Source organism: Chlamydotis macqueenii, chromosome 2 (assembly GCF_036417535.1).
Source record: "Chlamydotis macqueenii isolate bChlMac1 chromosome 2, bChlMac1.mat, whole genome shotgun sequence".
Classification (NCBI taxonomy): domain Eukaryota; kingdom Metazoa; phylum Chordata; class Aves; order Otidiformes; family Otididae; genus Chlamydotis; species Chlamydotis macqueenii.
In genome coordinates, this window is record NC_141557.1 from 57789997 (window position 1) to 57815368 (window position 25372).

Consider the following 25372-nt stretch of genomic DNA (forward strand, 5'->3'; position numbering starts at 1 on the left):
CCCTATTTCTATTTTGATACAATCTTTTTCAAGGTAAATAAAATGTTTCCTGTTTTTGCTTTTAATGAGGCAGCATGTGGCTTCTGGTGGAGGACAGCCTTTTTATACTATACATTTGATGTTGAGATAGCAGCAATGAAAGAGTTCTTCTGCATTAATTAGGTTGCCTCCTTTCAAAAGAAAAGTCTATTATTCATGAAATCACAGCAATTACTTAAAATGCACAAAATATGAGTCTGTTTACTTGGTATTAAACCAATACCAAAGAAAGTCAATATGCCTTCTTTGACACCTATAACAAAGTGAAAAGCAGAAAAACAAAAGTTTCTAAACCTAAGAAATCAAACCCAAGCAAAAAACCCTCACAAACTTAAAACCAACCAACCAACCAAAAATGAAACAGCACAGTTAACTTTCCATTTGTCAGATAAATTCCCAGTGTTTATCTGTACTGGAGCAAATTCTTCTGTTTTATTAAGTTTGGTGAATGAAAGCAAACATCTTAAATACCCACAGGTCAGAAAGTGCAATAAAATATACATCATTTCAACACCTTTATCAGAAGACCACTAACATCTTTTAAAACTTTTAAATAACCAAGTGGAAAGGTGAGAAAACTGAAGTACAAAGATCTGTCAGAAGCTGCAGTTTCATATATACAACCCATATCTCTCCATACCTGTTTCTAGCATTTAAGCACTAGACCTACATTTCTGCATCCCTGTGCAACCCAGACATGTTATTCCTCCAATCCGATGATTAAACCTGAGCACAGCACAGCAGTGACAGCCACCTGCTATTTTTGGATCTTCTCTGAATTTCCCTTATGTGCCCCTCTTTGTCTGAAAAACAAAGGTTCAGAGGGAGGAGTTTTAATTGATGGTCAGGCTCCTTCTGTAATCAGAACTGTGAAAGGCTTTTGTCTACCAGTTGATTAGACCCTTTGGATCCTACCTATTGATAGGACTGATTACAATACCTTGCTTTTCTTGCAAACTAACTGGGAAACAGGAATTGCTGCTCTATCTGTGTGTATTTATGCATGAAGATATGAGGTGGCTTGTGTAAGGGAAACCAGAGTGCTGGAATAGCACCAGTCTTGGACAGAAGGGCAGCACATGCCACTGACTGTAGACAGCATGAGCCACTACCCAGTCACCTCAATGAGAGTCTTTTTTCTTGGCCTGGATGCACTTTGAACCAAGACTAAGAACTCTAATGTTTCTAAATTGCTATAACTACACGTATTAAAACTAATAACATCTTTGGCACTTGCACCAATGACAATGCTAATAAGTCAAGAACTCTTCTGAAATAAAGTAGGAAACAGAAAAGCTGTCCCAACGACAAATCCTATGCTTCGCAAAGCCGAAGCAGCATTCCTTGGGCATGCAGCATTCCTTGCAATTCAACCACCTGAGGTAGCTTTTCTGTTGTGGGAGGGAGCAAGAGAGGTTCTCTGCATTTAAAACCCCACAATACTTTATGCACAGTAACCAAAGAGGTTTTTTTTTGTTTGGTTTTTGTGATTGCTTTTATTTATTTTTTAATCTGAAGGGCTTCAGGTTAACAGCTTTTGCTTTTTATCACATAGGATGACAGACACTCTAAAGAACTAAACTTCATAAGCAGACACTGTGTTTTCCTCTACTTCAGTTTCCAGACTGATTGCCAATTCTCAAGATTCATCTCAAACTAAGAAAAATAAGGAGAAAACAGCAAGGCTTGTACTGGGGTGCTTTCAAGGACATGGGCTGGTAAATTTTAGGCATCCTAAACACTATCTTAATATGATCTTTTGCCAACAACCTAGGGACTCAAGAGCACTGTGACTGTGAAAAATGCATAGAAAATAGCAAAAGAGATTGTTAACCTGGGTGGCAGAAAACTCCCTGCAAGACATTTCTAATCATTATGCTTATTTAAAGATATATGACCAATACAGCTAGTCTCTGTCTCACTTGCATTCAGACAGGCTTTACGAGAGAAAATTCTTGTTCCTTAGTCAGTATTCACAAGTATGTCCTTAGTTTGAGAGATACGTAATTGATCTGAAAAGAATTGGGTTGTGAGAATGGAGCTGCATCTCAGGTATCAACTACTAGACAGAATTAACTGAGACCAGGCCCTAAACGTGAGCGATACTCACAAAAAAAATGGTACTTTCTCACACAGCTCTGTCTACATGTACAAGAACAGTATAAAGGGATTCAAAGATTTTGATTACCTAAAGACAGCAAATTGAAAAGAGAAATATCCTCCTGTTGTGGATAAAACTAAAAAAATTGTGCTATCAATACAATTCAGTAGCTCATTTTTCTTTTTGGTATTACTGTATTAAAGAAAATAGCAAGATTAGTCCCAAGACTGATCCTTCAGGAAAGTCACTGATTACTTCCCACTGCTTGTTAGATTTCCTTTATGAACAGCTGGATGCCTTTAATTTGTGTATTAACCTCTACCTTGGCTAGGTATGTGACCAGATACTCTCTTTTTTTTTCCCCTTGTTATTGTTCTGTCTGACAGTTTCTAAAACCTCTCAGCCTCAGCATAAAAGCCCTACATTACAAGGAATAAAAGACACTTTCTGTAGGGGGAGTTTACCCATTGTCTAGAATACCCCATTGTTTCAAGGTCATTTCATACAGATCAAAAGGTGAATGCTAGAGAATGCTAATATCCTTAGCCCAACTCAGGTGAGCTTCTGTGTTCAACATTTTATATGATATGCATGGCCTCTCTTCCTCCTCCTTCAGTTTTGCAGCGTTCTTTCCAGTCATCTTTCTCCTTCTCTATGAAGGGAATGGCTAATTTAAATTTATGGATGTCTCCTTTGCTTTCTCTAGGCAGATCATCTGAGACAGGCAGAGTATATAACATTTCCAGTGCATGCTGGTGCCTAAGAAAGGCAGCAGGTTTACCTTGCTGAAAACCAGGTATTTCCCAGCACTGCTACACCAGGTCTACATCCTGCTTATATATTTAGAGGATACCAGAAACAGTAATGCAGAGTGAAGTTAATACTTTATTGTCAACTATAAATACTCCACACTAACTACAGGCAGAAAATGAACACATAAAAGAGATGTTGCTTTTGGGAAATAATTGGAGGAAAGTTCCTTCCCCATGCTTCAACAGATTCTCATGTCAGAAGTACCAATGCTGTAAAGGGTGCCAAAGTCAAAGGGTACATTGGTATTTAGTTAGCTATAGTGTTGTGCACTGAACTGAACTTTAAGGGTCCAAGAATTATAAAGATTGAATAGATTTAGCAAATGCCTAATCTTCATGCAGACCAGTAGAAACAGGTTTCCCAAATTCAAAATTAAATTAAATTAAATTGTTCTGTATTTCAGTAAGTGATATTGCAAAGCTAACAGCAATTAAAATAAATAACAACAACAACCAGCTAATAATAATTAAAATAAATAATAACAATAACAACCTAGCTTCACAATCCTTTTCTATCAAAGATCACCAAACCATCTGGGAGCAATGAACACAAGTAATTGACATGCTGACATTTTGACAGACATAAGGGAAAGCTCAGGAAAATCAAACCACTGCTCAGCAGAGCAGTTCTGACTTCATCACTAGCAAGCGTTCCACCAAGTACAAAATCATTTCCAAGTGAAATCCAGGATATTTGCTATATGTCTGCATAGCTGAGGTAGATTCTTGAATAAGAAAAGGTCACACATCGTATTCACACAGTCGCTGCATTTTTTATTTGTGGAGAGCTTCAACTACTCTGAACTGAAATGTGAGGCTGCTGAGGTCTGAGAGCACTTGATTACTCGGTAAGCTGGAAACCAGTTTTATCTTCCAGGTATACCTCAAGGTCTGCTTTTTCAACAGGCAGAGGTTACAGGTTTAGAAACAGAGAACAATTGGGCTGTACATCCTTCTCCCCATCTCTCTTTTCCACAGGATGTATAAACAACTACTCAGGAAACTGTTCAATTAGATATCAGAATATCCAGCTTACTGTACTGGAAATATTTGCATTTCACATGTGAAATGCTTCAGGCTTTGAACAGGTGACAAACATTACATCAAACAAAATAAATAACGTGTAGCCAACCAACAGCCATGACTGCAAGTAACGCAGAGCTCTGCAATAAGAGAGTTTCCATTGGTATACCCTAGGTCTCTCCTAGCAGGATATCCTTTTGCTTTATATAGCGACAGTGATTTCTTAAGTCTGCCAGTGCCACTTCTAGCTCTCCTTACAGATAGCTATGGTCCCTGGCAAAGACAAGCTAACACAACATAACAGATACAGACATTGCAGAAAGCACTACATGGTCATCTCCTTCTAACAGGGTCTGTTCAGAACCCACTCCACTAACTGAGCGGTGATCAGTCATAGTCCACTGGATAGGTTATGTTTTAAGGGATATATGTTAATTTCCAGAAAGCAGAGGTCCCAGTCTGACCTCTATTAATGCTGTAGTGTATGCCTTCAGTTAATTACTTTGAATAGACATCTATGTGAAAAATCAGAGCCCATGATCTAACATGACTCAGAGCAGAATTTGGCCTCATCCATCTGTTGTTGGCAAAGGGCAATGGAATAGTCAGGGCACAGTCATAACTCAAAATGCAAGCCACAACCACCTGTGCAAAGAGCTGTAACTGGTTTCCAGGAACTGTATGCAGCAAAACCAGCAGAGTTACATACTGCACTAAAATATGAATGCAAGTGTTAAAAGACGCTGGGCGCACACACGAGGGCAGACTGGTCTAACAGACTATCTGTTAGTCTTACGATGCAAAACCAGCCATTTCCTTGACTACTGCATAGACAAAGCATGAGGCTCGGGAGCATCCTGCTGTGCTTTGAGCTTCCCATCAGTTATTCAGGCTAACAGGATTGCTGTGTGAACTCGACCTAACATCCATACTCAGGACAGTAAGGCACAATACAAAACTTCCACAACGCCCTATTCTACCACATAATCACGTCTGGGAGCTTTCCTTCATTCAATCCATTCTCTATTTTAAACTACTTCTGTTAGAAAGAAAAGAAAAAAGATATCAAGATCTGCTTATGCATTTTGATCTGGAACCTAAAAAAAAGCTTACAGCTTCAAAAAGCTGTGAGAACAGACATCAGAAGCTCAGCAGGGCTATATGTGCACTTTTTGAAGGGGTAATTTTAATTTTTTTTAGCTCATGTAAATCTTCCACACATACTGATTATTTTGACTGAATCTTGCCTGAGCTGTAAGTTTGAAGCAGATCCATATGGAGATAGCAAGATATGTAGATACATACTCTCCCAAATTCTGAGTTTTCAGAATATCTGACTCTTTTCCAGCTGGGATTTGTAGACAATGGTTATGTTTCTACTGTAGTCAATGCTGTGATTGCAAACTGGTGCGGTCCTAACCAAGCTTTAGTGGACAACAAAGCTCAGCCTGGGCTCTACCTGAAAGCCTCTGTCTTTGGTGGGTTTCAGTCTAAACAGATCTAAATAGTGCCTCTGCCCCTGGGAGGCCAACTAGATAGTTCACAGCTAGGTAGGTTTTCCAGATGACCTAGTTCATAGCTAGGCAGCTTATGTCTGCACTGAGCAGGCACAGAACAGCCCTGTGAGCAAATCAATGCCAGATCTTACTCTACCACCCAAATGCCTTTCCCTGCAAAGCAGTTTTAAGCAACGATGAACATTAGTGACTGCCCTTTAACCCATTCTGTTAAAGATTTCTCAGACATTTCTGAAGGTATGAGGACAGGTGGAAAGAAAACACTTTCTAAACATTTTCCAGGGCTGGATTTGCTGTGAGAAGGCAATTAACACAGTAATCGGATGATAAAACATGGAGATTAAACTAACCTTTTCAGTCATCCTGTCCATCTTTCTAAAGAGAAAGTTTTTCTCCAGTACACTCTCAAGTGTTGTGCTCAGTTTAATTAAAAGATTTTTCAAGCCTCAGAGGTTTTGCTTCTTTCCAGTAGAAAACTACCACACTGCAACAGAATCTGCTAGGTGTTTCTCTTGATATTTACCAGTCTTTTTTATGTAGCCATGTCCCCCCTTGCACATAGAAGTTAGATAAGTACATATCCCCAGTCCTTGCGGTGCCCAGTAACACTCTCTTTCCCAATCTTTCTTTAAACCTGTGTTTCAAAATCCCTAGCATCCAGAGGAGAAAACATAAAAGTGAAGCCTATAGACAAGCAGTATCTGTGGTATATGCAAAGCAGCCTTTCTCTGCTGACAGAAGGTATTAGAGCTGCTCTTCTCTTTGCAGGAACTCATTGTGCTTTTCCTTACGCAATGGGATGGCAGTCTTGTGCCTGAATCGGATCACAAAAATTATTTGTGTTGAGAGGCTTTGCTTTTCAAAGAAAAAGAAAGACGCTCTTATACTTGATGGCCAAACAACTATATTTCAAGGGATTCAGCTGTTTCTTCCTGAAGACACAGAAGATTAGAAACAATGTGTGTAAATAAAGAATTTGGGCAGCAATAAGCAGACAATAGAAACATACACCAGAAGACATTGCTGCACGGACTGTCCTAAGGCTGGCAATGCTGAGGACATACCTGTGAAAGTGTGAAGTCACAGTCAGATTTGTTCTTGAGATTTGCATCATTCCATGTTCATCTTCCATTTCATTTTTCATGGCATCTCATATGCTTTGAGTAAATAATGAATTATTGCCCTCAGACACTTTTTTATCATACCACATTCATCTCAGTGGGAGTCCTGCAGGCAATACCAATCACTGTGTTGTGTATAGTCCATCTTTGAGAAGGCTGATGTGCTACCTGCTTCTCTTATCCAATTACATTTTCTTTAAAAGTAGTGCACCTAATAGCTATTTAATACTGAAACCCCCATCACCTTGAAAATCTCCAGTGACTCAAACAGAAGTTAATGATCTGAGAGGATATTCCTGCTGCACCACCCAGCTCTCACTTTTCCCTCTTCCATTCCAAATATTCAATTATTCGATTTCCCGTGTTTCAACTCACTAACCACTTTCCTAGATTTCTAGCTCAGAACCAGAAATAAAGACAGTATAAAACACAAATCGTGAGGAAAGTAGCAACCCATTGCTCCCAACAGTGGCTTTCCCCTATTCACTAGTGACCCGCTCTTGTTCTTCATAACTTAGTTTCTCTGCCCAAATGTTTTCTTCAAAAAGCTGCTTCAGGATCCACTGTCTCAGTATTTCATCCCTCCAGCCAACCCATGGCAACGGCCAGCCCCTTTGCAGGAAAACCACATCCCAAAGCGAAACAAAACATCACCGCAATAAAAGTCATATGGCTTACAGCTGGATGTGGTCCCTCCAGATACCTTTCCGAGTTCCCCCCATTGGCGTCTCCTGGCCTGACAAGCAGCCATGGTAACAAGGGTTCCCATCACCAGCTTGCTCTGTTACCAACAGCAGGAGAACCACTTATCCTCCTGGTCAGCTCTGAAACGAGACCACATTTTTAACGCTTGGAAGACAGCTCCAAGCTCTGGCTTGGCATTATCAGGAGAAACAACTGGATGGAACAGACTGAGCCAGAGGTTGATTAGCACAGTATTGAACCTGTACATCACCGCAAAAGGAGGGGCAAAGGGAAGAACACCTACCTAACATTTTTACCCTACCTAACCCCTGAGGATCTCCTTTAGGCAGTTCTTCCTAGTGACTGTGAAAGGAGATGAATGCATGAATCCGCTCTCGGGAAGTAATGAATGATGTAAGCCCACAACCTGCAGAAACACTAGAGGGAAGGCAAGAGTCCTTGATGAGTCTTTGAAAACCTCTGACAAGGCATCTTATGTTGGAGGGAAAACAGGGCCTTCACCTAAATGGAAGCCCACCTCTGGAATTGCTCTTTTCAAAACAGAGTCCGGGACAGGGGGAGAGGCGGGGAAGAAAACAAGCTAAACATATAAGGCTCACAGGTACTGTGACACTACAAATGATAACAACAATATCACGCATTTGACTTCCAGATTAAGTGCACGGATGCACAATGAAATCAATAAAGAAAAAGGGATAAGGGAAACAAAGCATTCAGAAATACATGGGCATGGATCAATGAGTTAACAAATTGGCCTAGCAATGTTCAACAAAGGTTCCTTGCAAGGCATTCCTGATAAATTGAAATTGCTAGTGAAAATCTCTGTTAGCCCATTTCCTGTAACTGTGCCTTATCCCTAAACTAACATAATCCCTTTCTCTGTTATTGATTTATCTTGGGCCATCCTTCTTCTGCACAGAGATGCAAAAGAGCACTAACAGGATTAAATCAAGCACCTGCTTTTAAGTAACCTACTAGTAAAACTCTAGGAAGGCAGCCGGGCAGGGAGAATAAACACTGTCTACTTGATTGTACCACAACAGTAGCTTTTCTTGCTTTTCTTGCTTGCAGAGATGGCTTTTTAGGCTGAAAAATGAATCACAGCAGACTTTATCACTTCCCATACTACAGAATGATAAAGATGACTAGTAGAATAATTACATTATGCTGTAATTACACATAGTAACCAATTGTCAAGGGCATGGCAATGCTCTGGAAGTACTTTGAATTCTAAACATTCTGTGTTTTTCTCAGTTGTTACAGGCTTTCCTGTGTTGATAATTCCCAGCCAAGACCTACAAGCACATGAGAAGTGAAACCCAAGTGCACAAGCAGTGCTCCCTCCGCGCCAGCTCTGTGCAGAATTTCTGCAGACACCTTTGGCGTCATGTTCTTGGACTTGGGAGCACTGCAGGTCATGCTGCAGACACACTTAGGTCAATCAGGATAAAGACATCCCAGGGGACATCTAATCAAGTCAGCCTCAAAGTCGGAAACAAAGCCCATGCTGGCAGGGGAGGCTGGGAAGAAGTGGAGAAAGGAGAAAAGGAACATTACTAGTCACTCTCAGGGATTTTAGCCAGAAGCACTAAGCTTGACAGCCTGCTGTGCAACCAGAAACCAGAGACGTCAGACAGACAATTGGTTCTGGAATCAGCATGGCAAGGAAATACTGTATGTGGCTGGGCAGAATTTTTTTTTTTTTAATTAAAATCTAGATTTCTTTCATTATCTCTCTTATCCTCCCTATGACTCTACAACTATGTCCTGTCTTAGTTGAGGAAAATGCATTCCCTTTTTTTTTTGCACTGTATTTCTACAGTACCTGGCAAAAGGGTATAATAAATAATAAATAGCAATAAAATACCAATCACAGCTCCAGGGTTGCAACCCACTCCACAACCACAAACTGGACATTTGATGTGGAAGCTGCTGTAGAAGGACACGAGCCAGCAGATAAAAATCTGCATCTATCTACAGCAAAGATGCATCTCTACTTCACTTAATTTAGAGTACAGTCCTTTCAGGATACTCACACAGGCTAATCAGATTAATGTATCTGTAGATGTCCTGTATGACGAATTGTCTGAATTTCTTACTTAAAATTTGCATGAAACATAGTAGCTGGTTTATCTGAAGGTGAATGAGGAGATTTGATCTGAATTTTTTTTTTGCACTTTTTGTGGTTCAAAGGCACAAATGTTTGAAGTTCCACTGAAAATCTCACATTCACTGTGGTAGTCACTCATCTGCATTAGTAGATTTATTTAAGTAAAAAGTGAACTTCAGCTCTGCAAGCATGAAGATTCTGTTTTCCATGAAAAACCCAGTGTTACATCTTACAATGCACATACCAGCAGTTATAAAAATGCAGGTCAATTAATTAAAAAAATGCATGCATCTTGTTAGTTAACTGAATATTTAAAAATAATGCTTAAGATCTGAATCTATGAATCAGATACGTGTTGATGTAAAAATTGAGGACATGTGCTTTTGCTCTATGAATCCTAGCTTTAGAGATCCTATTCTTTAGAGATCACCAAGAGGTCTGTAAGATTTGGGGGAAAAAATCCTGGAACAGTATTTTTGGCAATAATCAACTTAATTTTCCAATACTGAAAAAGCAATGTTGGTATCAACATTCAAGTTAGTCCCATTCTCATCCTACATTATTTAACAAGATTTAATCTATCAACTGTCAAATTAACCAATAAAGTCATTAAAATTAAATACACGCTCTCTCTGCAACAGATGCAAATTACATCAGGTCATATTAAACTGGCTATTAAAATAATGCAGAAGAAAAACAACCCAATGCTTGTAAAATCTAGTTTTGCTTCTAGTCTATTTATTATTGCAGATTAAACAAGTTTGAAAAACAAACAGAACAATCACCTGGATTTTTTCTGTCTAATGATTAGAATTAAAACTGGAAAACCATATGTCTGGATTCTGTTCCTTAGAGTCAAGCTGGTTTCACTAAGGTTACAGAAGCATCTAGACTGATGATCCAAAAGAGAAAACAAAAAATTATCTTCTGAAAAGAAAGGCTCTTTCTTAGTAGGTCGTCTCTATCAGCTCAATCCAGAAAACAGTTCTGTTGTTATTCTTAAATCATATAACACAGCCCCAGATATATCTGTCTAAATATGCTTTTAATCAGATTACTAATTTTATATATCTTTCTATTTTTCTGGAAAATGGTGAATGATGCCTCTCATTCACCACATGATCAGTTTTTGGTGGCTTTCCTTTTTTTTAAATCAAACCACTTTCAGACGGAAATTGGACTCAAATTAAAACTTACTCAACCACCACCTCATATTTTTAAAAGGAATGAAAGATTTTCATTAAAATCTAGGACAGGTAGGATTGTTCTGTCTCATCAAATTCAATCCAGTGTCGCCACAGGAAACATGTCATGAAATACTTTTCAAACACTTTCTAGCATCCACTTTAAAATCACTCAGGCTTCTTCCCCAACCACAATCTCCTGGAAGGCTCATTCCTCCAATGGATAACAGCACACTTCTAATTTGCAGCTTGATTTTATGTGAATGGATCTTAAATCAATATTATTTTTTTACCTTCTACATTAGCACTAAACGAGATTGCACTGCTGGCTGTGGATCCTTCCTTAAGCAGGGGATCATCTTTGCTCCTTCTGCTACTGTACTGTGAAGGGAGTACAGAGATCTCCAGTGTCATTAAGACTATATATTCTCCTGCACATGTGATTGTGAGCCTGAGCAGTGATATCTGGAAGTTCAACCTCCTACCTCTGCTTTTATGTGCAAACTACGATGCTAACAGGAGAGTTACCAGGCTTGTCATCCAGTGCATAGCTGTCACCTTCTGATAATGACAGCGATTTTTCACTTCCATGTGCTCTTTCCCATTTGCCTGTGGGCTCTTCCTCAACTTCTACTCTGTACTCTGTCCCAAAAACTTAAGACAGGTATCATTTTGCCAGGGAGTGTAGTAAGATGCTGATCTTCAATAACCATGCTGTCCTCATGGCTCAGTTTGATCACTTAATCTTTCTGCATTTCCTAGGTAACTACAGGAGCCATTATTACACGTGGAGCCCATAGAAGAGAGCCCCTAAATATACTAGAAGATGTTTTACTGTCTACCAGAACTACACTGAAAATACCATGACTTCTGATTTTTTCAGAGACTGTATGCTGAAAAATTATCTGCCATCCACCAGTCAGGTATACCTGAGTTTTAACTTTTAAACAGGTTTTTTTCCCCCCCTTGTGTGCAAAAAGGTGAACCCAAATCAGCTGGTTGTGTTCATAGCTTCATCAAAGACATACAAAGTTATTTCACATTAATCTTTACTTTTATTCCTACCCTTCCTGATCAGCATATGGTTTGTAATATTTCTATTCCATCCTTGCCTGCCATATTTCCCATAAAGCTATAAAAAACTTATTTGCATACAAAACCCAATTGTTTTAGTTCTTCTGTTTGCTGCTGAGGTTCTTGTACATTAGTCAATGAAGCATTTCACTTACTCCTCGCTGACCTTATCCGATTTTCAAGCTGGGTTACGTATGTTGTCCAGCTACCACTCCACTCCACATTAAATCATACTTCCCTCCATTCCACGCTCTAACTCCCCAGTTGTGTCTTTATCCTCTACTGAATAAAGCAATCTCATATGCTACGGAGACATAAATAAGCTTATCTAACCACATTTTGCAATTAAAAGTGAACTGATTTACTGGATGCACGTGGTTGAACTCAGTAGCTAGAGATAATATTGATCATTTCTCATTACCAAGCCCTTCCACACTTCATGAATAGTACTTCTCATCATCTCATACCTCATTTTTATACATACACTGAAAGAGAAAATAAACCATTCTGCTTTTTTTCAAACCTAAGCATTGAACTGAAGTCAAATGACTGCAATAAAATAATAATAATAAAAATCTCTGACTTTACAGTAGACACCTATCAGAAGCTTCTTTAGCTTATTCTAGCTCCAAATGCTCAGCTAGTATTGTGGCCAGTTCTGTCTGTTCCCCTTAAACTTTCAGCAGTTCATATTTTAAAAACCTTCTTTATTTACTTTGAATTATTTTAAACTACAGTGAGGAATTTATTAACAAGGTGCTACATTTTTCTTTTTAATCAGGTCTGCTTTTCAAGAGAAATGTATGAATTTAGTGAAACACAAATACTATGTTTTTATCTTTTAAGGGAAGGCATTTTCCCTTACATTACCTTCTGTGCAACTTCTTTGAAAGTGTATTCAACTAAAGGAAAGACAGTGCAAAGACTAACAAGATTATTTAGGGACAGTTCATCTTTACAAATTTTTCTGGTATTTATCAAACAATTTCAGATTTACCCTAATCCTTCAAAGCATCTTGAGTTTGCCACAAAAAGTACATCACGTAAGTGATAAATAGTGCTCCCTAAGGAACCTTAAACTTTTCATACTATTTCCTTCGTGAATCTAACCACTCATTGTACATTGGTGCCCCTCTCCTGCCCCACCACTCTCCTTCCGCCACAGGGAATTCTGAGCTATTCCACAGCATCTACAGGCTGTCAACCCAAACCTACATTTTTCACACTACATCGAACCAAGTTCAAGAAGAACTTGTCAAAAAATGTCAAATGCAATTATTCTCTTTCCCATATCAATTTATTTCTCTACCTGTGCTTCAGGTCTGTGAGGCATTTAGGCATAGCATTGACAAAAAAAAAAAAAACATTACACAGGGCTGCCCTGTGTTCTGTACAGGAGGGAACAGTCACAGGAGAATCACTGACTTTCACTCTAAATGCTGTGTAATCTCTGTTTCCTCTAGTAAGATGTTCCTGTTCAAAATTCTGAAAGCCTCACCATTTGTCATAGTCTCAAATAAGCTGCAAAGTTTGCAAATTAATTGGTTACTTCCCTTTATTAACTCTAAGAGATGAACTGAGCTATTATAATGGCTTTATGGGCTTCTCTCTGCAGATGGTTGCCTTGGGGAGAACCCATCCTGAACATCCTGTAGCAATTAGAGGAACTGCCATCGACTTGGATGGGGATAGCATTTCACACCAGGACACCGGATGGCCGTGCTCCCTCAGATGCGCCGCATGGCATTACGCCTTCTTTGAAGCCTGGTGCCGAGGACTACAATCAACGCTTTATCACAGATTCCAGTCAATCGGAACAAAAATTATTTTTGATGGAAAACTGTTCAAAAAGACATTCCAGTGAAGCAAGAAGCTTGTTTTACTTATAAGGCACAGATTTGACTCATACTTGTTTAAGGCACTGCACCTCTGAAGGTTCACAGCTAGTAGGGTGCTTTTCTACAGAAGGGGAGCAAAACAGAAAGAAACTGAGCCTGGCCACAGCCAGCTATTTGCATTGCTGAGGGCACGTTCACATTCATTCAGATCACATGAAAATCCACAGAAATGGTAAAATTGGAGGGGAGGGCTGTCTCCCTTGGCTGGACTATTTCTAGCTCTTCCCAGTTAATGGGAATGGTTCTGTGGCAGCTGCTTGCTATCCATCATCCCGGAGCGGCAAGCTACAACCAGGGCAGCACGCTGAGGGTGGCACAAGGACTGAAGCATGTAGAGCAGTTTAAACTCAATAATTAAAGGCGGGATACGTGCTTGAATCCTATTGCAGTTTAGCCCTAGTCACCACACAGTTTCTCGCCACCCTCTCCCTCTCCAGCGGGATGGGGGAGAGAACTGGGAAGAAAGGAAAACTCGTGGGTTGAGATGAAGACAGTTTACTAAAATAGCAAAGGAAAATGACAATAATAACAGAATATAAGGATACTAAAATATACAAAATGAACAACGCACGATTTCTCACCACCTGATGTCCCGGTGACCGATACAGCCCGTCCCAAGCAGCGATCATGGAAACAAAACCAAGCAGCAAGCAAAGGAGAAAAGGGAGCAGCAAGGTAGAGAGAACGATGCCAGCAAGCAAGACACGTCCCCACCTTGGGCAACCCCCACTTATATACTGAGCATGATGTTTATGGCATGGAATACTCTCTTTGGCCAGCTTAGGTCAATTACTCTAGCTCTATCCCTCCCCCAGCTTCCTGCACCTGCACATTAACGAGACTTGGAAAGCTGGACAGTGTCCTAGGTCTCATTAACAACAACTCATATAATCAGGGTGTTTGTCAACATTCTTCACCTCTGAAATCCAAAACACTTCAGCTACTGAGGGGAAAATTAACTCCATCCCTGCCAAAACCAGGACACTCCTCTTGAAGGCTACATTTTTATAAATTAAATGAAAATCTGGTAATGTTATCTAGTAATTTATGGTAAATTGCCAATTCCTTACTTGAACGGTTATTATCAATTAAGTGTAAAGTAAATACTTACTAAATTAGTTGTTTCAATTGGATTAACAGTTGCTTAGACACCTTATATATTACAGCAGCAACCGCTGCAGAATTTGGACAAAACAGTCTTAACACCTGTAAATTTAGTGTAAATACATTCCAACTTCCCTTACAGTTATTTATGTTTTAAGCTCCTTGTGTGATTTTCTGTTCTTCACCTGATGAAACTCCCATCAAAGCTTGGTCAAGGATGGAATAAACATAGGCCCTCCTGTTTTAACCTCAGAGAAAAACCCTTGAAAATAGTAAAAAATCCTCTCAATAACCCTGCACTAATTCCTAATAAACTGAAAATCTTACTTTTAGATTAGAAAAATATGGTTTCCATGAGTGTGTGCTTATCTTATCATGCTCACTTCTTCACGGCTGCACAAAATGACAGTAGAACTAATTTGCTGATGTGTCAGGGAATTTTTTCTATTTCTATCCAGTTCTCTTTCCTACCCTCTGCTGATGTTACATTTATTTTTCTCTGTTAAAATGCTTACTTTTTTCTAACTTTTAAAGAAGTCTCTGCCTTTTTCTCAGTTTCTATTCCTCATTTTCCTCTCCCTTGACATTTCATTTTTCTCTCTTAACTCATCACATAGGGGACTGTTTCAATTTCTAATTATACCGCCAAATCTATTTGACTTAAGGAACTTCTATTATTTTTTAATCAAAGACCATCACAGCTTCTTCAAATGAAGGAATCCAATAGCACAAAAGAACACAAACTAACTCACACTGGTCCTGAGACTTGCTGGATTTCAGTTGAGCTTCCTGCACAGTCAGCTTATCAAACCTTCACCCAACCCCTCTTTGCTGGGTTCTTCTGAGCACACTCAAGGAAAAAAGCAGAACTGAAAGAGAAAAACAGAGCTTCATATGCTTACTGATGACAGTGAAAACAGCAAGAGCTGTTTTCAGAATAGAAATTTATTACAAGAATATTACAGTCAAAAAAGAATATTACAGTCAGGAAACGCAGGACAGAAAAATAAAAGAAGGTACTAGAAAGGTAAGTATAAGAAATACTGCCGTTTGCAGAGCTTCCCCCACCAATTAAAGCTGCCAGAACTTGAGTTCTTTCACTCCCTGCTACCCCTCAGTAATGCTATTTCTCTGCCACTAATGGTCCTCTTTCAAAAATTTTATCTTAAGTTAAATTTTCCCCTGGTATATACGAATGCAACTTTTATTGTCTTGCACTATTTCTGAGTGCAGCTATAAAATCAAATCTTGCATTTTTGCATGTTTGTGACCAAACAAAAATTCAGTATGGAAAAATAACTGTCTGTGCTCCAGAAGCTGCACTTCCATTTTTTCCTGTTGGACTCCCCTTCTGTCTTAGTTCATATCAAAATCCCAAATAACCTTACACTGCCATTGTGAAGTTAATTAATACAAGTAAGCTCAAATTTAGCAGCTTTAGCTCATACTTTGTTTCACTGATAAACCACAACAGTACTTAACTTTTCTACCTGGACTACACACATGATTTCCTCTTTCTTTTCCATTTGGAGGCTTGTAAAGCACTCATCTCTCTGTATGAATGCAAAGAGACCAAATTTGATGCAATTATGATGAATGCAAACAGACCAAATCATCCTTGAGGTTTTGTAATTGTATTGCTGTAAGTGAAGCGTAAGCACCACGCGGGCAACATTATGGTAAGTGAAGATGTGGTAGCCCTGGATGATGTATCCCAATTTACTGTGCCTTTTAAAGTTCACAGTTGTGTCAAAGATGATGAAGCAAAGTTTGCAGTGACCTTGGTGAATCTGCCTCTGGAGTTTGGAGGTTAGGGAGAATGATCCTGAGTAGTCCAAACACTCCTTTTAAAGCAAAAGAATGCCCTCACTAAAATGCTTGGTACAGGTGCCTGAAAGCATGTCAGAAGCATTCCCCCTCCTCCTCCTCCTCCTCTCTAGCCCACCAGCAAACCTTCCTACTTCGAAATAAGTAACAGACTGCATCTTCTTGCTCTGCTTTTGATACGAGAGCTGTCTCTTCTTTGACAAGATGCACAATAGAATCATTCACAGAGGCTGTCAAGCTGCTTCTGAAAATACTTAAAAATTGCGGCACCAGGATTTTGGGGATCTTCTTCTTGGTTAAAGATCAGGTTTGCGTTCCTGTTGTTGGGATCCCCCAAAACAGAATCAAGCTCACAAATCCCACAGAGCATTTGGGTTGAACATTCGACTGAGCTGTGAGGTTGGGGGTTCTGCAGCTTCGTTGGAACCGTCCTGACTGTCATAGGCATGGGCACTGGGCCTTGTGATGCAGGAACAATTCTGTCTTAAATTCTCTCAAATAAAAGATGGATGTATAAATCCCACTTATATCTAAAAAGACCTATCATCTGAGTCTTCAACCACAAGTACCATATTAAAGCTGTCTTTTTCGTGTGAAGAGGCTTAATCACAAAATAACTCTGTTCCATTTCCTTCACCAGATTAAGCTGTCATTGTTTAAAACATCTTTTTTATTCCTTGCACTGGAAATGAAGATAATTCAATACATTTCTATATTTTAAACTTCTCTGTTATTTTCTCCATCACAGGCTGACAGACCAGAGTAATGACTTCTTTCAGAGATTAACACCAGATTAAATTTTTTAAAACTCTTGGAAGTAACTCAGATGTCTATTGCAACACAGATTCTACCCTTTCCCCTCCTCAGGCCATAACCAATGAAAGGGAGAAATAAATCTCATACTGCAACATAATATTAAACTGAAATTGGATGCAAGGCTAAAATACCACCAGCATAATTTTTGTTATATGGTGCGCTGTTTTCTTGCATATTCTACTGTCAGGCAGTTGAGCTTCAGGTAAGGCACTTGTGAGAAGAAAGAACACAACTCGTAACCTGCAAAGCGTCATTTTGAACCTGAGCAAAAGAAAGATAAACCACCTCTCATAAAAATTTGATCTCTTAATTTCTATATACTGTCTCCCAAAGCTACATAACAAGCAGCAAAATACTGCAAAGGAAAACAGAGTAGCACTTTTTTTAAGGAATAAGAACTTGGTCAAATTACATTCTCTATCCTAGTAGATAAATTAGGGCCTGACTCGGGTCCTAATAAAAGTACACAGTGACTCTCAATGACCTCAAAACTTGCTGAATCTCAATTATATTAATCTTACAACACCAGTAGGATTTAGCTGTTTCTTCAGGTTTGAAAGGACTGATGTGCAGCTCCAGGAGATGGCACAAAGGAGGCACATTACTTTAAAAGATGCAGGGCTGTCTGTGTAACTGAATTTGTGGATGGTTTAATTTTTTCACAAATCTCATCTGCATTTAAACAGATATATTGTTTTCTGGAAACTGCTGCCTTGGTGAAAGCGTAAAGAATGATATTAAGAACTAGAGAAAGATTCTTCTTGGTTTTGTTTTTCACTGGCACGTAACAGCACCGCACAAGCCCAGAGTCCTGAAATCTTTTGTTTTATGGAAGACTCTTCTTAATGGGACTTCCCAGCCGTTACACATATATTAATCCAGCAGGACCCAAAACATCTGTACAGGCTGTACATAATTTTAGGCCAGAAGTGTGACGGCATACGCCATTGGTTTAGCTGTGCACACACACCCTGCTACATACCTACAGAAATGCCAGGCACAATCATACACAATCAGAACGGCAGTGAAAAGGTGGTTGAACTATCTTCACCCACTCTTTATCACAAAATAAAAATTCAGGAGAATGAAACATGACTATCAAAAGTCAAGCTCAAAACCAAAACACCACCCAAAAGACAGATACTCTTCAGAGTAAACACTTAAACTTGGGAACATATTGCCAAGGTTTTTTTGTGGATACTTTGAGTCTCATCTACATAGTTTCAAGAAAAGTGTGTAGACTCATTTTAGGAAAAATAAAATCAATCTATGAAGCAATTAAACACAACAATACTACCTCTAACTTAGAAAATCTTTAAGTCACATACTAGTGTGAGATGAAAAAAAAAAAATGTATCAAAGAAGCATCACTGTGCATACATATACTTTCAAAGGTATTCTGTACCAACCTAGCTGAGACAAGACAGGCTGAATGAACCTAGTGTGAATATCTGTCACATCCACCTTTACAAAAGTGCCAGTGCACAATATATCTTACAAATGTATGACTTCTGTTTTGCATGAATAAGAAATGCACTTAATTCAAATCATCCACACAATTCACTTGGAAACACAATCTTGAAAAGACCTCTGACACACTATTCAAGAATGGAACCATGTTATGAAAGTTCCTGTTGAATAATGACATGACTAAGACATATAGAAATCTTCTAGTCCAAAATCTCAAATTTCATATACAGTCATATAAAGTTTGAGCTATTGATAATAGGACGATCCCAGCCCTATAAAGCATTTTAACTTGATTAATTTCTGTCTATATTAAGACACTGAGGTTTTTTTCAATGAATGTACACCAGTAGAAAAAAATTATAACTTATAACTTGGTTGTAAGTCCAAGCACCCTCAACATGTCAGAAGCTGAACTGAGGAAGGCACAGTACTTCTTACAGTTGTCAGAGATGTCTTCAGTAGGACACATTAAGCAAGGTATTGCTTGAAACCTTCAGTGGTGATTGTCAAGTACAGGTAGCCTGTTCAACAGCAAGATTGAACTGTTTTGGAGTGAGTCCAGAGGAAGGCCATGAAAGAGATCAAAGGGCTGGAGCATCTCTCCTATGAGGACAGGCTGAGAGAGTTGGGGCTGTTCAGCCAGGAGAAGAGGAGGCTCCGAGAAAACCTTATAGCAGCCTTCCAGTACCTAAAGGGGGCCTACAGGAAAGACAGGGAGAAACTCTTCAGTAGGGCCTGTTGTGACAGGACTAGGGGTAATGGTTTCAAAATAGAGGGAGGTAGATTTAAATTAGATATCAGGAAGAAATTTTTTACTACGAGGGTGGTAGAACACTGGAACAGGTTGCCCAGAAAGGTGGTGGAGGCCCCATCCCTGGAAACGTTCAAGGCCATGTTGGATGAGGCTCTGAGCAACCTGATCTAGTCGAAGATGTCCCTGCTACTTGCAGGGGGGTTGGACTAGATGACCTTTGAAGGTCCCTTCCAACCCTAACCATTCTATGATTCTATGATCCACCCACAAAAATTTTACAGCTCCTTCTGAAACGTTAAAACTTTTCACAAAGGAATCAGGCCCTAAAAACGAACTATGTTTTCTTAGAAAACTGTTCAGACTAACAAGAATGCTTTAAATTAGTCAAACACATTAATATTTAAAAGTTTGATCCTGTACTAAAAATGTTAAATTATACTAATATAACTGAGGGAAATCAATTAACATTGTGATTTTCCAAAGTTATTAAAAATTTTGGCTTCTGAAAGCAAGCAGGGAATATGACACTAAAATATGCAGTTTAGCAAGAAAGTTTAGAAGTTAGAGAGATGTGCAAGCACTACCTTCACTAATACAAATACATTTTGTAAATCTAATTATAGGTGCATCACCACAGAACAAAAAGACAATACCCACACCATACCTATTAAGCATTTCTACAGCCCTGGTAACCATTAAATCCTGGAAATGTAATAGAAAAAGGAAAGGGAAAGTGCTACATCTGCAGAACTGCCTGCAAAAATAAGCAGCTCTGAGGGGCTTAAAAAGAAAAGAGAATAGGAAAAACAGTTAACTTATTTACAAGTTTACCGAATTTAATTACAGATCTGAAGCAGCACCTACTAAGTCTACAGAAGACTTTTAAAGCACATGAAGTTTGCTCAGTGGAAAATCAAACTGGACTTTTAATAAATAGCATAATCTGGATTTCAAAGGCCACTGGATTAAACCCCCTGCTTCTAGGTCTAAGTACAGATTTGGCATAATTTTAAGCAATGCCTTTGGTCCTCAAAACTTCAGAAACTGAGCCTTGTTTGAGGCATAACAATACAAATGGCTGCTTTAACTTCAAAGTGATGTTTAAAAGGTTTCAATAATAGAAACATTCAGCTAAAGGAAGAAACAGATGAAATTGCAATGACAGAAATATCACCACAAGTCTTTCCTGCTTTGTGCAGTGTAATTTCCAATCTACTTCAGACTTTACAGAGCAAGATTGCCAGTGCATCTATTACGGGATCATATGAATGTGCGTATCTGTCATGAAAGTACAAAACCTCTTCTCAATATCTGTTTTAACAATAACAGAAAATGTACAGAATAAAGAATATTTAATTGTTCTTGTTTATCCTTCATTTATGCAATATGATTTAAAAAGGAAAATTTAAACATGATATTCCATTTCCACTTATGGTGCAGTTTTATCCAGTTTTAACATTATTTATCTCTTTAAGAAATGGGGGAAATGATCAGTAATTTTTTAATATAAGGAACAAAAGACTACAAGTCAATGACAACTTGACAAGCCAATAAGGCAAAACCAAGTCTGCAGAAAATAAAAAGTATAGCTGGAAAACCTATGATGCATGCTTACTTACTCTATCCCAAAAGCATAACACGCCTAACCCATCACTTACACATCCTACTCGTAAGTCTATTACACAATTACTTTCCAACACAACTGAAAAACCAGCACTTTTGCCTTTAGATCTCTTCACTAATGCCAGAACTAACAGAAAAAAAAATTATTTATTTGCTTCAAGTTTATGAGCTTTATTTAAATAAGATTCTCCAACTGAACGGCAATAATCATCCTTAAGGGAAAACGGAAACTCTTGTTATGTAATCCTTGCTCAACTGAAAACACCAGAGGAACCGGCTTAAAGATATCCGTTCCAGTAAAATCCTTTGGCTTTGTCATGTATGTCATGTTTCCTGCAGTGGCATATATCTGCTCTTGCTTTCATCACTTAAACGAGGTAGAAAACCTTCTGAATCTAGCAGCAACATCCTGGCATGAAGCTGGTGTGATGGAGAAGTCAGACCTCTCATTTTTTGTGATGATGATACAACTGCTTATAGACAATACTTTACAGAACCATAATTAGTTTCACACACTGAGTTTAATGCTCCCTCTTCTTACTCAGCATTACACTAGGCTGTTTTTGACACAAACACTTGCAAATGAGTATGTTTTATAACTCAGTAATTAACACTCATAAGCTTTACTATGAAAAAGTAACTCCTTTTAAGCAGAGGTGTGCTATCTTCAGGTAGATAAAAAGTCATGATGTACTAATTTCTGTCAATATGGGTAGCTTTTATAAATAAGGAGGGAAAAAAAAAAGAGATCACTTTGGCACTCTGTTGTAAACATAATCCTTAACAGAATTATAAAATATGTTCATAAAAAACATAGGGAAACTTATCTTCAGCTTCACAAACTGTGGTGGTTTAGCCTGAGTCACCACAGAGTTTCTTACTCACCCTTCCCCTCCCCAGCAGGATGCGGGAGAGAAACTGGGAAGAAAAGAAAACTCATGGGTTGAGATGAAGACAGTTTACTAGAACAGCAAAGGAAAACCACAATAATAACAGAATATAAGGATATTAATATATACAAAAGGAACAATGCACAATTTCTCACCACCAGATGTCCCAATGACCAATACAGCCCATCCCAAGGAGCAATCACAGAAAAAAAAACTTGAGCAGCAAGCAAATGAGTGAAAGTGAGCCAGCAAGGTAGAGGGAACAATGCCAGCAAGTGAGAGAGAGATGAGATGGAAAAACGGATGCTCCCCCATCCCCCACAATGGGCAACCCTCACTTATATACTGAGCATGACGTTTATGGCATGGAATGCTCTCTTTGGCCACTTTGGGTCAATTATTCTGTCTCTCTCCCAGCTTCCTGCATCTACATGTTAATGGGACTTGGAAAGCTGGACAGTGTCCTTGGTCTCATTCACAACAGCTCATATCATCAGGGTGTTATCAATATTCTTCACATCTGAAATCCAAAACACACCAGCTACTGAGAGGAAAACTAACTTCATCCCTGCCAAAACTAGGACACAAACACAAAGAAAAAATAGCCACTTTAATTCCTAGTGTAAATTAAATCACTGCAATTGAAATACTGAATGAACCTCCAGCTCCTTCAGCACCATTTGGCCTTCACCTGGCAGATGAAATCTACAGAAATCAAGTCAGACTTAAGCAACAGAAAAGTGGATGTGATTTTTCCCTGTACATCATACTTAAAGGCAGATGGGAGTGTAGAGGGTGAATATCTCTCAGCACTCGCTGCTTGCTTCACTTTCCTTCATATTGACTCCATGCATGTGATAGCTCCTCCTCTCTGCTGGCCATAATGAATTACTTGGTTATACACGTACAAAGGAATGGAAACGGGGGGCACCTCCTTGCAGGTCACAGAAATGCTACAGCGAGACAGCAGAGCTCTTGACTTACCCCAAATAACTGCCTTCTAGAAGTGTCACCTTTCCTTTGTGCAACATTTGGGAATAAGTTACATGAGATGTATATGGAAAAAAGCAGAGGGCACCAAGACATGAAAATCTACACTACAGTATAAAATAGCCTACACAGAAACTGTGAGTTTTGATGGATCTAAAGCCATAGCTACAGTGTAAGTCATTACTAACCCTGCCCTGGCAACAGCTCAAGACAGGTATATTTGACAGGGAAAATTCAGGCAGGATAGTTCACTGCCCGGCAGAACGGGAAGGGTGGCTTGGCAGTAAATGGGAGCAGAAGCATTAGGAATGCCAACAAAATATTCTTGTTATTTTGTGATGAACACCTAATGCCCTGAAAAAGTTTACCTAGAGACACATTTAAAAGCAAAAAAAAAAAGTATTTAGCTGTCTGAAAGTAACATGCTCAACTTCAGAGAAGTTCAGCTAATTAATTAAATTGTTGGTACTAACCTGAGCAAATGAAACTGGAACAATATTGCATGACAAATGTATGTACTTTCAACAATCCTGCAGACACCGAAGTCAGTGAAAAAGAAGGGGGAGGAGCTGCTCCAGGTGCCAGAGCAGAGATTCCCCTGCAGCCTGTGGTGCAGCCCATGGCGGGGCAGCCTGTCCCTCTGCAGCCCATGGAGGTCCATGGAGGAGCAGAGATCCACCTGCAGCCCATGTGACCCTGTGGGGGACCCACACTGGAGCAGTCTGTTCCTGAAGGACCGCACCCTGTAGAAGGGACCCATGCTGGAGCAGTTCGTGAAGAACTACAGCCCATGGGAAGGGCTCACATTAGATAAGTTTGTGGAGAACTGTCTTCCATGGGAGGTACCTCATGCTGGAGCAGGGGAAGAGTGTGAGGACTCCTCCCCCTGAGGAGGAAGGAACAGCAGAGACAATGTGTGATCAACTGACAGCAACTCCCATTCCTTGTCCCCCTAATTTCCTGACCACAGAAGTTTGATTTTAAAATGCTGCTGTGGGGAAAAAGGTAGAGAATTTGGGAGTGAAGCTAGACCCAGGAAGAAGGGATGGGTGGGGGGAAGGTGTTTTAAGATTTGTTTTTGGTTTCTCATTACCCTACTCTGATTTGACTGGTAATAAATTAACTCAGTTTTCCCTAAGTTGAGTCTGTTTTGCCCATGACTGTAATTGCTGAGTGATCTCCCTGCCTTTATCTCTACTCATGAGTCTTTCATTGTATTTTCGCTCCCCTCTCCAGCAGAGGAAGGGGAATGACAGAGCAGATTTGGAGGGAATCTGGGACCCAGCCAGAGTCAATCCACCACAGATGTAACCTGCACATCAACAGTCAGCTACAATGGAGCTGACAAAAGGAATGCTACGACCAGAAGAGTAATCCCCATGAAAAAGTGTAATATCAGTTTATCTTAGCTTATCCCTTTCCATATCCTACTGTTTTCTTCCCCCTCCTACCTCTTCCATCCCTCTCTTTCTCTCTCTCTCTCTCTCCATTGAACAATCCTTAATCTGCATTCTTTGGTAGGTCTCACCTACCTACCAACATGCAGTTTATAGAAGTGTTAATACCAATGTCCATGCCAAATAGAGCAGTGCATTTTGCAATTTCCCAATTCACTCACAGATTATGAATTTCCAGTCTGTAATGAATAGCATTACTGCAAAGCTTTTTACTTTATTTTCACTTCCCAAGCTGTAACCTAAAGATTCCTGAGCATTTTGCTTGAGCTATTCTCCCAAGATGAACAGCTGTCACACGCTTCTTCCTTCTGAACCATGAGGCAGAATATGGGAAAAACCCCACAGTGCTCAGAGGAGGACTGAAATCCAGTCCTACACAGTCCTACAGTCTTCCCTGAAGAAACCTTTCTGAAACCTTTTGGTCTAACCATTTGATCCCTAGTCCATCAGGGAAGATTTTAGGCAAATTTCAATCTCACACATTGAATCAGCAGCAGAGATATCACAGACCTCTACATCCACTAGTTTATGAGGATCAAACATTGCTCTTGCAAGGGTAGCCTGCTGCAAATCTAAGTTGGCACATGGAGGCAAACTCTGAACTTGCAGAAACCTGCTGTCCAAGACATGAGGGTGAAGCACTGTGCTCAGCACAAAAGCCTATACATGCAGGCTGGTGAAGTGTTAAATGCCGAATGGTCAGCTACAGGCAGAACTTTGAAATCTAGTAGAAGCATAGCCAGCAATAAGCCCTAAGACGTAAGAAATGTGAGTTTACATTTATGTAGCTCACTGGAAATGCAGTGGCTACACTGGGAATAAATTAATGTATGCAGGAATTTGTCCAAAAACCCATT

The 25372-nt window shown here is 39.4% G+C and overlaps 1 protein-coding gene across 2 annotated transcripts in view; it reads right to left on the bottom strand.

Annotated features, from left to right (window-relative positions):
• TPK1 (thiamin pyrophosphokinase 1) overlaps positions 1–25372 on the bottom strand; it is a 302095-nt gene that overhangs the window by 127077 nt on the left and 149646 nt on the right. The gene's annotated exons all lie outside the window — the stretch shown is intronic.